This window comes from Bos grunniens, chromosome 16 (genome assembly GCF_055505025.1).
Source record: "Bos grunniens cultivar Pamir isolate PY7600 chromosome 16, Bosgru_T2T1.0, whole genome shotgun sequence".
Taxonomy (NCBI): Eukaryota; Metazoa; Chordata; class Mammalia; order Artiodactyla; family Bovidae; genus Bos; species Bos grunniens.
In genome coordinates this window covers 23,818,130-23,832,207 of record NC_141180.1, presented here as the reverse complement: position 1 = coordinate 23,832,207, position 14,078 = coordinate 23,818,130, and the positions used below count along the sequence as shown (strand labels likewise).

Sequence of the window (14,078 nt, the reverse complement as noted above, 5' to 3'; positions counted from 1 at the left end):
TGGTACACAGGATGACAAACAATTTCTTTTTAACCCAAAGACATAGGTCCCTATTAAACAAAATCAGAATATATCCCTTTCCTTATTTAGTCTCCAAATGTTAAGCATGTTAAACTGATTTCTCCTTCGCTCAGAATAATAATTTTGCAGAAAAAATAGAAGATTTTATATTAACAAATCAAATATTTAAACCAAGTGGAAAAGTTCCTATTAAAACTTGACCAAGAAGAAATAGAAAACATGAATCATCCTGTAATGTAAAACAGGCATTACATTAAAAGAAAAAAAAGAAACTGAATCAACTGTCAAAAATTTTTTCTACCTCAGGCTCATATGATTTCACCTACACGTTCAATCAAATATTCAAGAAAGAGCAATTCCAATCTTACACATTTTTTTCCATAGGAAGGAACATTCCTTAACTTGTATTATGAAGCTAATATAACTATGAAATCAAAATTTGACAAGGACGATGCAAGAAAGAAAAATTATAAGCCTATGTTATTCATGAAAATAGATGGAAAAATGCTAAACAAAATAGCAGAAGTCAATTTTAACAATATATTGATATAAGGATACTATATCTTGAACAAGTTGGGCTTATTCCAACAACAAAAGATTGATTTAACAGTAGGAAAAAAAAAATGTTACCTGTTACATCAATATTTCAAAAAGAAATATTACATCAATAGGTACAAAAGAAAGCAATAATACACTTTAGCACTCATTAGTGACAAGAAAACTTGACAACTGAAAATGAAACTTCTTAATAAGGGTATCTACAAAAATCCTAAAGTAGAAATCATATATAATAGTGACATAATCAAGTTTTCCTCCTGGCAAGTAACAGGATAAGGATGCCATATATCAAAACCTCTATTTAATATTCTACTAAAGTACCTGGCCATTGGAATAAGTCTAAATGAACAAAATGTACCAAGGTATCAAAATTGGGAAGGTAGATTAAACTTTCTTTACTTGTGGATCATATTGTTGTATACATAAAAAAATCTGTAACATGAAGAAGTGCATAATTAAAATTGATAAGAGAGTCTAGCGAGTCTGCTGGATTGAGAAATGGGGACAATAATGTGCTATTCTTTAGGCACTGTTGATTCTCTCTTAAAATAAGAAATTAGTTTAGTTGAATAGGTAGAATGTGTGGTAAGAATCGAGAGGAAAAGTGAGTGTCTCCCACCTCTCTGTTCTGAGTTCCTGGAGCAATTACTATGATTAGAAATGATTAGATGTGAAATCTTTCCAGATAAATTAGCACCATTATTGTGAATTTCCATTGTATGGCAAAGCTTTCTCAAGATGTAAGGAAATGTGAGTTTTCTATCAGCTGATTCTTTTCTTGTTTGATTTCAGGATATCAAACAACTCTACCCCCAATTTGGGATCTCACGTTTGTAAAAGTGACAAACTGCATTTTATACTCAATTTTAAGTCCCCTGATCACCTCAGAGAGGTCTTTCAGCTTCTCTTACAAAATGAAGCACCTCCACAGAATTCACTTCTGAGTTCTGGGACATGTTAGTAATTTGCCTTCTGAGTGAAATGGACCTAAATCTCTATCTCTAAAATCAAATTGACAAAATATGCAGGCAAATTATGCTACATAGAGTGAAAGTCGCAGAGTGGAATTGTGGTCATTGTGGTCGGAAACACTTGAATTCAAAGCTCTAACATTTCCAAACTATGTCATCCTGGACAAGTTACCAACCTCTCTGACTCTCAGTCTCTTCAAATATCAAATAAAACTAAGCTAATGAAAACTGAGCTCACAGAGCTAATGGAAGGAAAAAGGAAGGGGACGGATGGGGTGGGAAGAAAACTGAGCTAAGTGAGTTGTCTTTATGAACAGAGACACTTAATGTATCTGGCATATAGTATACATCCATTAAGGAACTGTTTCTAAGTGAGCGAGGTTTTTTTTTTCCAAATAGAAAAGTCAGAAGTGTCCAAAATCATGAGAAAATGAATAAATTGTTTAATAGTATGTTATTAGATTTGGGCATTAGATGGTATTGGTGAATTCTTGCTTCTCAGGTGGCTCAGTGGTAACGAATCTGCCTGCCAAAGCAGAAGACTTGGGTTTGATCTCTGGGTCAGGAAGATTCCGTGGAGGAGGAAATGGCAATCTACTCCAGTATTCTTGCCTGGAAAATCCCATGGACAGGGGAGCCTGGTGGGCTACAGTCCATGGGGTCCCAAAGATTGGGAAAGAAGTACAACAAGGCTGTATGCTGTCACCCTGCTTATTTAACTTATATGCAGAGTACATCATACACAATGCCATTCTGGATGAATCACAAGCTGGAATCAAGATGGCTGGGAGAAATACCAACAACCTTAGATATGCAGATGATATCACTCTAAAGGCAGAGAGTGAAGAGGAACTAACAGCCTCTTGATGAGGGTGAAAGAGCAGAGTGAAAAAGCTGGCTTGAAGCTTAATACTCAGAAAACTAAGATCATGGCATCGGGTCCCATCACTTCATGGCAAACAGAAGTGGAAAAGTGCAAGCAGTGAAAGATTTTATTTTCTTGGGCTCCAAAAATCACTGCGGACGGTGACTGCAGTCATGAAATGAAAAGACACCTGCTCCTTGGAAAGAAAGCTATGACAAACCTAGACAGTGTATTTAAAAGCAGAGACATCACTTTGCCCACAAAGGTCTGTATACTCAAAGCTATGGTTTTATCAGTTGTCATGTATGGATGCGAGAATTGGACTGCAAAGAAGGCTGAGCACCAAAAAATTGATGCTTTCGAACCGTGGTGCTGGAGAAGACTCTTGAGAGTCCCTCGGGCTTGAAAGGAGATCAAACCAGTCAATCCTAAAGGAAATCAATCCTGAATATTCACTGGAAGGACTGTTGCTGAAGTTCTAATACTTTGACCACTTGATGTGAAGAGCCGATTCACTGGAACAGACCCTGAGGCTGGGAAGTTTGGAGGCAAAAGGAGAAGGAGGGAGCAGAGGATGAGACGGTTAGATAGCATCACTTACTTAATGGACACGAAAATGAGCAAACTCATGTCTGTTGAGTTGGTGAGGCCATCCAACCGTCTCATCCTTTGTCATCCCCTTCTCCTCCTGTCCTGGGCTTACATACATAGAGTTGGACCCAACTTAGCGATTGAACAACAACGGTACTGGTGACCTCAGAAACAGCTCTACCTAATGTTCAAAACCTTTGCAAAAGTCCCTGGAGCTAACTCAGCTTCTAGAACTTCATTTTGACAGAAGCTTCTGGAAAAAGTTTTTCCTTATCTCCTAGGTAACAGGGGACCTCACCAAATTGCTTCCATAGAGAGAATAAATGTCCATTATCCCACTTTCAGAATATGATAGTGGCTTCACCATAATGTTTATTATTTTCATGCTATTTATAGTCATCTATCACTATCCATTTATCATCTTTAGGTGGGAGATAATAACTGTATCTTCAAAACAGCTCTAAAGATTTTTTTGAAGTGAATTATATTGAAATACCTTTAAATAAACAAGCTTATAATATGTGAGGGCAACTTTATCATTTTTAAAAGGAAATATAGAAAAATACTGATTAAATTATTTAATAATCTAACGGAACTCTCTACTTCTAATCTCCTCTCATTATAATGCATTCTATACACTGCTACAAAAATATTCTCATGGGATAAGCTCATCTCCTGGTACACTGGGCTTTAGGAGCTTACTAATTCCTACAGAATAGAGCCCAAACTTCTTTTCCTTGTGTTATTCTAGACTGTATACTCTGGTACCTCTCTGGCCTCATTCCCCAAAAGAGTTTCTAATTCCATGGACAGAGGAGACTGAAGGGTTATAGTCCATGGAGTCGCAAGAGTCAGATACGATTTAGAGACTAAACCACAACCACCACCCACCTTTTTACGTGTACCACTCTATTAAAAGTGTTCCACACTTGCATTACAGTTTCCCTCATCAACATCTTTGTTCACACTTTCCTCTAACTACACGGAAGGCAGTGTAGCAGAAAGAATATGCATTTTGGAGTCAGGTAGACCTGGGTTCAATTTCCAACTCTATTTCTCCTTATTTGGTTGTGTTGTCTTGGGTTAATCAGTTAACCTCTCTGAACCTCAATTTCACTTTAAACAGACATCAGACAGACCTCAAAAGTATGTAACTTAAAAAGATTTCTAGTGATGATTTTGAATTCAGATAAAACTTATTGTATAATGCCTGGGTGGTAGTAACCAGATGCTGGTTTACAGTCTTCTGTCCAGGTATGGTCTTTCCACTGCCTTAAGCTTTCTGAAACTCTTTTAGTATTTATGAAGACCAGCACAGAAGCCAATATTCTCATAAAGTCTTTTAAAATTCTCCCTATTAGAAGTAATCTCTCCCCTCCAGGGCCAATATTTCCTGGGATAATTCTTTTTTAAGGATGTCTTTCATTCAAGCTTATACCACAGTTATTTGTTTATAAATATTTTGTGTTTACTAGGTTATAAATCACTTAAATGCAGAGAATATGTTTTGCATGCTGCAAAATTAATATCTGATCAATGAAAAACAAATAGTTGTCTAGCTATGTCAATTAATGTATACCATATTGAAGATGACAGAACATTTATTATTTATTGATTAATCATTTACCTTGAGTTTCCCACTTATCTCAATACTTTCTATGTATTTTCTAATTTTATTCCTAAATATTATGTAGAAGATGCCATATTCTGATTTCATAGAAGAGGAAACTGAGGCATAAAAATTAGTAACCGCCCCCTCCCAACCCAAAGCTTTGGGGCTTCCTTCACAGCTCAGTTGGTAAAGAATATGCCTACAATGCAGGAGACCCTGGTTCAATTCCTGGGTTGGGAAGATCCCCTGGAGAAGGAAATGGCAACTCACTCCCGTATTCTTGCCTAGAGAATCCCATGGACAGAGGAGCCTGGCAGGCAGTCTATGAGGTCACAAGAGTTGGATACAACTTAGTGACTAAACCAACCAACCAACCAACAAATCTTTGGAGCTAATATTTACAGTCTCAAGGAAGGAAACCTAGTAACCATATTCCAGTAATCTTAATCACAACACTACCCTAAGACAGAAGTTAGAAATGACACACACTGCCACTCACCCTTTAGATGTTTAAATTAAAAGCACAACCTTGCCAAATTAAGGATCTAAAAATTTCAGAAACATTTTCTCCCCACAAACAACTTTATGGTCTGTGTTGTAAAACTAAGGAAAGAAAGTTCCTCAAAGATCTTTTCTAGGGGCGAAAAATGCCCAGACATGGGATCCTTAAAATTGAGTCTCGTTAGAACACTATTAGTGACACAGCAAGTGTGAAGTGCACTGAAATACTAATCACATCTGTCCTCCAAAACAAGAGCTGCCCTTGAGGTCACCAGCAACAAGTAATGTAAGTGGTCTGTCCTACACACACTGAATTTTCTTACTGCAGTGGTCACTAAGTTAAAACTGAACATTCATTTCAGTCCTTCAGATAAGAACCTGACATAATGACAAAGATAAATCACTATGTACAACGTACAGTACCTGCAAATACAGTTCCCTAGGGGACACACAACAGTGGGGAGGATGGCTGAATTTAATAGTCTACCTTAAAGATATATATATATATATACAAATATATATCTTTAAAGACAAATATTAACTATATATACAAAGAAATAAGTATATAAAAATTTGAGATAGTTAGGCTTTAAACAACCACAAAACAATAAAAACAATCTGCTACATTACAATCTTCACTTTATCCGTCAATTCCTTAATATTCTTTCCACAGAGGCTTGTGTCTTATTTGGTGTTTTCTTTTTTATAAACAGAGATATCTTTTTTCAGTTCAGTTCAGTCGCTCAGTCATGTCCAACTCTTTGCGAACCCTTGGACTGCAGCACGCTAGGCTTCCCTGTCCATCACCAACTCCCAGAGCTTACTCAAACTCATGTCCATTGAGTCAGTGATGCCATCCAACCATCTCATCCTCTGTCATCCCCTTCTCCCCCCGCCTTCAATCTTTCCCAGCATCAGAGTCTTTTCCAGTGAGTCAGTTCTTCGCATCAGGTGGCCAAAATATTGGAGTTTCAGCTTCAGCATCAGTCCTTCCAATGAATATTTAGAACTGATTTCCTTTAGGACAGACTGGTTGGATCTCCTTGCTGTTCTCAAGAGTCATCTCCAACACCACAGTTCAAAAGCATCAATTCTTTGGTGCTCAGCTTTCTTTATAGTCCAACTCTTACATCCATCCATGACCACTGGAAAAACCATAGCTTTGACAAGACGGACCTTTGTTGGCAAAGTAATGCCTCTGCTTTTTATCTTGTTTGCTTGTTGCTCAAAGAGTGTTAATTTCGAGTATGACTGCAGTGTCACGGCAAATAAAAGACCACTCACACTTTAGGCTCTTTTCATACCAAGCTTATAAACACAGAAATAAAAGTTAGGGGCTTTTGCCTCATTTTTTTTCTTTCTTTGAGGTGGGGTGAGAGGGTGGGTAACATCCTATTCAAAATGCATCTTGAAAATTAAAATGGCTTTCCCTGGTCAGGGAACTGAGAACCCATATGCTGTAGGTGCAGCCAAAATAAATTAAAAAAAAAAAAAAATTAAAATGGCTTTTGTCCTCAGGTAGGAGTTCATGGACTCTGTGTGGCTGAATTTGGTTTTCCTTCAGGATCCTACAGCCCATGTGCAGTATGGACGAGTACCTCACGTTAAGGTAAATGATCACTCTGGGTAAAGTGCAAGACTCTCGATGAATCAGATCCAAACAAAAGTGAAATGGATATAACTCTGAGATCCCAAAACAATAGGAACTCGATAAAAGAGAACCTCTATAAGTGGGTTTAATAGAAAAATACTTTCAAATGAATTTGCCCTTTCAGTTTTTCTGTTTAAGCATGACCCACAGTTGCCTTATGAACATCCCCTTCCTTTCCCGTGAGATGAAATGCAAATATGATGATATGCAGAGATTCTGAGGAGGCTCTCTCCCATCAATGTTCTGTTAAGTGGTATTATTCAATTCTCCAATTTTTGCACTCTTTTATATTTCCTTCACATCATCCCAAGGCAGTTATATACTTTCCTATGGTAGCCTCTGATTTATATACAAAGAGAGAAAATACTCAAAGTGCTAACATTTCATTGCTTTGTCTTATTGAGCTGTAGTGGATTTCCTGACAGGCACAATCATTCTTCCATTAAAACCCGTTTATAGAGGTTCTCTTTTATCAAGTTTCTGTTGCTTTTGGATTTTGGAGTTATATCCATTTCACTTTTGTTTGGATCTGATTCATCAAGACAGTCCCCCAATTTGCCTAGAGTGATCACTTACCTTAATATAGACTTTTGTCTATGCTGCATGTGGGTAGCATGTGAGAGCCCACACAAATAGAGGCAAACACTGGCTCCAAGATGATCTCCAGTGGTTTTTAAATAAGTGCCATTGGTAAACCAGTTTCTTTTGACCCTGACCTTCCTTTCAGCATGTGGTTTTTCAGAAATGACTTAGTAAAAAATATGTAAATATGTCTAAGAGAGAATGAATACAAAAACACAATCTATCAATAAGAGGTCCTGCTCTTTAAATGAAAATGTTAACAGTCAGCCTTCCCTGCATTCTATGAAGGATCTAAAACTGAGTGAATTAATTGTTTGAACTGTATTTTCAAGACAGACAATTAATAAAATTTGTTTTCTTAGACTCTAAAGTTCTCATTTTACAACTGTCTCACTTTCTCATTTTACTATCTTATAGAGACAATGAAAAAAAATTCTATCATCATCACATAACTAATTGTTGAGAACTACAGGCCAGTTACTGTGCTAAGGACTATATATTTCACTTAATCCACATACCTTCCACAGAGGAAAACAAGAGATAATACTTTTATCTTCAATTTAAAAAGAATAAAACATGGTCTTAAAGACACTTAATAACTTGTTCAAAGCCATACACACAATTATGAAATAGCGAAGCCATGAATCAATACGTGGAGACTGATAAAATATGTTAATTTTTGGTTTTAGGCATATTGGTTTGTTAAGTTTACTACATGACTGGCCGTGACTTGAATCTACTAACTTAGAAGGAGAAAGGGGTCTTAGGTGAGCATTTGATATGTATGGGAGAACCTCAGCTCTCAGACATTATATATGGATATTACACCTCAAATCTCATATGCCTAGATTCCTAACCATAAGTATGATTTCATGTATAATAATATATAAAATTATTATATATTTTATATTGATTTATATATTTTTTAATAATATACAAAATTTCAAGTAAAATACCATCTGAGAGAAGGACTTGGCCACAAAAATAAGGCAGAAGGAAGTATACCATAGTCAGTATATGCAGTGGCTGTGCCAGGCTAATAGCCACCCTGCCAACCCAATTGAAGATCCTGGAGATTAGAGTTTATCTATCATAGGGAATGCTTTCAAGACTACTCAGTTAAACACAAATCCTCTCTTTCCCCCGCACTGGTACCCTTGCGTAGGATGATACTGGGTCCCTTTTTAATCCCAAACTATAAGGACTATTATGAACAGAAAAATATAGTCATAATGTATGATTAACAGAATAAAGGGTTATTGTTTTAATATGTTACCTTCATCACACTTTAACTTTTTTTGATTCAGTCAAACAAATACCTACTCTTACAACTAATTTACCTAGCAGGAGGAAATGAATTACACTGCTAATTGAAAGAACTTCTACATTGGTTGGCTTATTACATTTTCAAATCTAAAATTCTTAAGCTTTATAAATGAGTTTCCTAAATAAATAATGAAAATATCCATAAATGTTGAAAATTCTTTACTATCATTCTAAGACAAGGTGTACCAGATATTTTTAGGGCAAAGAAATGGTATTCTAGGTGCTAGATATCTCCTATACTTCATGATTAGATTTAAGAAAAAGTAGCGTTAATCACAGTGAGAGTAGCATCAGACATAAGTGTGTATGAAATTCAAATTTTATCTAATGATAAAAGAGCCTAAGGTGATCATGAATATAAATACAAAATAGTAGCTCACTAAATTTTTACCACTGGAATCTGTCTCTACCAAACAAGAAAATTAGCATTCTTTAAACATAATTTGGTATAACATGCTTCTCTCTCTGGGAATATGGCCATGCACACATATATATATTGGTCTAGTAGTATAATTTCTTTGTAGGGCTTCTTTTAAGATGTTTTACCATTTTGAAAGTCTAACTTAATACAGTAAGAAATTACTCAAATTTCCAAGTAGTAAAAAGTCATGTCTCAAGTCTGTTTGGAAAAATATGTGTGTATAGATAGAAACACACACACACACACATACACACATCAGGAAGGAATCACCTACCCACCTATACCAGAGTCACCAGATTATCGTATATCCTACCTTCAACTTACTTGCTTTCTGTTAAGACCTAATCTTTATATTGTATAACTCAACATTGAAAAAAATACCAAACAACCTGATTAAGAAATGGGCAGCATACTTGAATTTACATTTTTCCAAAGATGGCATAAAAATGGCAAACAGACACATAAAAAGATATAAACACTAGTCATCAAGAAACTAAAAATAAAAATCACAGTGACATATCACCTCATACCTATCAGAACAGCTATTATTAAACAGAGAGCAAATAACAGGACTTCCCTGGTGGGCCAATGGCTAAGACTCTGTTCTTCCAATACAGGGGACCCATGTTCAATCCTGGTCAGGGAACTAGATCCCACTTGCCACAAGTAAGAGCCAGTGCAGAACAAATAACAATTGTTGGCAAGGATGCGATAGATGCCAACTGTGTAGATGGCAATTCTACACAGTTGATGGGGATGTAAATTGGTCCAGCTACTATGGAAAACAGTACAGAGGTTCCTCAAAAAAAATTTAACAATTTAATTACCATATGATTTAGCAATTCCACTTCTAAGTATATTCCTGAAGGACAAAAAAAACACATATGACCCCCCCACCCGCCATGTTCACTGCAGCATTATTGACAATAGTCAAGATATGGAAGCAACCTAAGTGTCCATCAAGAGATGAATGAATGAAGAAGATGTGACATACACACACTCACACGCATACACAACGGCCTTGGTTGAGATGTCCTAGAAAGTAAATAAAGAGTGGTGGGGATACCTCTCAAATATATGTGTAAACATATGTTTAGACAGGGTCAGTCAAAAGGCATTCTTTTCCCTTTCGAATTAGATCTGAATAATATTTGTGTTCATGATTCTTAGTTACAGATTATTTTAGTGAAGGGTCTTGAATCTAGATTTGAATTTATCATGCAAAGAAACAGAGCAAAAATAAGTGAGTAAAAAACCATGAAATGGTTCATTACACTGTAGACCAAGGACTTCTAAAGAGCCTAGAAAAATAAGACTACTTATTCAATAATGGTCTGATACAAGAATCAGTCAGAATAACAGATTTGGGATTTCAGAACCACAAACAAGGATTCTCACACAATTAGTTACAAATAAACCCAGCAGTGGCTTGCATACCCTGGTGCTATACACCACACCTCAATGTATTAGAAATGCCACCACAGTTCTTGCCCCTGTTACCATACCCCTCCCCACAACTTACTGCAGAACACACACAATGAAAAATTTAGTACTAAAAATTTAGATTTCAAATTTAGTACTAAGCTAATACTCAGTAGCAAGCTTTTCCATGAAACAGTCATTCCTGAAATTTAGTTATAGACTTACAAGATTACATAAACTATATTTTGGAAAAATCACTTTCTTAATGACAATCAATTCTTAATGATGCATGGAAGCTAACTCTGAATAGCTTCTTCATATCCAAAATATTGACTGACCTTTACTGATAACCCTGGATTAGTTAAGCCGATGTGGTCCCTCAGAAAAATCACATTTCTGTGTTCATTCTACTTCCTGGTTGTAGTTTCCTTAATCAAACAAAAAAGAATCTATTTTTAAAAACTGTAATATACCTCAATCACTGGTTAAGATGGATGCAGAAGTAATCTCACCTGGTAGTCTATTAATAATCTAGTACACTTAATTAGCAGAGATAGTAAACAAAATGGCCAGGAAAGCAGTACTCAGGAGTGCTGGTTTTAAAGGCTGTATGGAGGGGAACGATCAGACTTAGCCAGCTGTCCTAAGCCAGACAGAGACCTCCATGTTAATGTAGGATCACTGCAATTTGTAGACAAAAGGCATTTTTTCATTTGTCCACATGGTTGGTTGCTGCAGGTTCCATTTTTACTGTGTTTCATTATTAAGAAGCCTTTTGTTATCCAGCCTTTTCTATACCAACTTCCAACTGCATCAAATCCTCATTTAAATACACTTCAGTACATTCAAATGAGTTATAGAACAAACAACCATGATTCAGAGAACAGAAAAAGAACAATTAAGAAGGTACACTTAGCACAGAAGCTCAAAATGACCCTTACTCAGCAAGAAAAGGTATAAAAAACACATACAAGGGAGAGAGAATTGAGATACACAAAAATATCACATCATTTTCACCACCCTTCCTTCATTCCAAATGCTTTCCAAAGTCTTCTCCCTTCTCACCAAGCAAGCCACACCAGACAACTTCTCTCACGTATCAATACCTCTTGAGACAGCTCTTCTGAATAAAGTCTGAGAACAATGTGCTTACAGTGGCATATCTGACAGGGAAAAATGACTCTTTATTGCTGATTAACATAAAGGAGGGCTTCCGAGTATGGAACTATTCATTTCTAAGGGTGCTATTGGATAAATTCCTCCAGGGTACTCTGGCAAAGCTGTTTCAAGAGTTCTGTATTATTTTAGGGATACCATTTGTTGGAGAAGACTCTTGAGAGTCCCTTGGACTGCAAGGAGACCCAACCAGTCCATCCTAAAGGACACCAGTCCTGGGTATTCATTGGAAGGACTGATGTTGAAGCGGAAACTCCAATATTTTGGCCACCTGATGCGAAGAGCTGACTCATTGGAAAAGGCCCTGATGTTGGGAAAGATTGAGGGCAGGAGGAGAAGGGGACGACAGAGGATGAGATGGTTGGATGGCATCACCGACTCGATGGCCATGGGTCTGGGTAGACTCCGGGAGTTAGTGATGGACAGGGAGGCCTGGTGTGCTGCGGTTCATGGGGTCACAAAGAGTTGGACACGACTGAGTGACTGAACTGAACTGAACTGAACAGTGGCTTCAGTATAGACCATCACAGAAACCAGAAACCAGGGAGATGAAATGGGTAGGAGAGGGATAGAAAAACAGGGTTTGGAGCTGGGACAGGATGAAAGGATTTAGATAAATGGCAGAGGCAACATAGAAGACAAGGCAATATAGACACTTAAGGAACAGCATCAGCACAAGTCTAGAGGTAAAAATGGAAATAGTCTGGGACAATGAAGAAACCTTCCCAATAGATGCTTTGTGCTACAAAACAAGCAAACAAAACAAAAACAACAACAGAAATAAGGTTGGACAAACAGAATTATCCTAGATTCTTGAAAACCTTGAACACAAGTAACAGTTTAGATAGGACGCCTAAGATCAAACACTTGAGGAAATAAGAGTCATTAAAGGAGCAGAAAGAGGAGTAACAATTAAAAACTATGTCTACCATTCCTCTATACTATTTTAAAGGCTGACTTCCTAACTAATTACTACTAAATTTGGTTTTGAGCTACCTTTGAATCAGTTCCTCTACTGTATTTTTTCTATAATTAGAATCGGATTTTTTTTTTTAAGGATCATATCTAATAGTGAGGGTAAAATATAATCTTTAAATTAGATAAAGGTATTTGAAGTGAAAAAGATAAAAAAAATGAACATGTTCAGATAATATATTTATCAAATTTTCCTCTAATTTTTAATGATGGCCAAATATACAAGCTGAGTTACACACAAATACTGAGTTTGAAAGAAACTTTTCTGGGTTAATTAAAGGTAACAAGCAATGTTTAACTCCATCTGAATTAAAATAGAGAAATGATTATAAAGATACAATGGGATCAGAAGTAATCTATGGTGGGGGTGGTGGGGGGCAGTGAGAAGAAACAGGAATGAGGAGACTAAATGCACAAATGAATGAGACAAATATATGACACCGAAAGACAGCTTTTCTTTGATGAATAATTGGAACAAAAAAGATTAGACACAATTTAATTTGTGAAATTCAACAAATACTTACAAGGAAAATAAACAAAGAGAAACAAAGCTCAAAACTTGGTATCTCACAGCACTCAGACGCTTGCCCAGAGAGGGTATGGAGGAAGCCCCTTGCCTCACCACTCTGGCCTATGCCTTTCCCTATGCCTTTTTCCCATTTGGCTGTTCCTGAGTTGTATCCTTCATAATAAATTGGTAAACACCGAGTCAAACCAGGCTGATTAAACATAAGGATGCCTTTGGGAGTCAGATCTTTGACTCCAACTTTAAGATTCTGATTTACCACAAGCAATACAAGAATGTTCTAGCCTTTATTTTTGCAGTGAGAGATCAACTAGAACCTCAATACCCAATGCTTCCCTCACAGTTGGTCTTTATAGCTTCTGAAGTAACCAACTTCCAAAGGAATCCCAGAAGGCCTCCTAATGTGGCTCTTGGAAGGGTGTGAGATGTACCTACTTACTCCTGGGAGATGAACAAGAGGTCTCTGGTGGCCACTGTCAGAAACACTTTAAAAACACTTTCTCCCCCTTTCCCAGATGAGAACACTGTTGGAGCTCTATAAATTTCCACAGGTGAGAACAAGACTGATTAAAAGAGGGAATGAAAAATGTTTCTCCCTATAATTCTAGGTTTTTTTTAATAAAATGAAAGAGAATTATGCATCCCATAAGAAAAAACAACAGCAAGTAATGGAGGTTCCTGGGTCTCTCTCCCTCAAATTCTGGCTTAATAAGTCTGGGGTTTAGAAATTTGCATGTTAAATACATACACCAGGTTATTAGTAATTCTGAAGTAGATGATCAGTAGACCATACCTTGAAAAACACTAGTACAGATACTAGAAACTGTCTATACATGTTGTACTCAAGAGAAAGGAGAAATCTGCATCTTTCTATTTTTGG

The 14,078-nt window shown here is 36.7% G+C and overlaps 1 protein-coding gene and 1 non-coding gene across 9 annotated transcripts in view; both read right to left on the bottom strand.

The window, feature by feature from the left end:
* The window catches only part of COP1 (COP1 E3 ubiquitin ligase), a 222,977-nt gene that overhangs the window by 15,679 nt on the left and 193,220 nt on the right, over positions 1-14,078 (bottom strand). The window lies entirely within an intron of this gene.
* On the bottom strand, positions 11,127-11,267 carry LOC147356322 (small Cajal body-specific RNA 3). Its single transcript, XR_015143872.1, has one exon.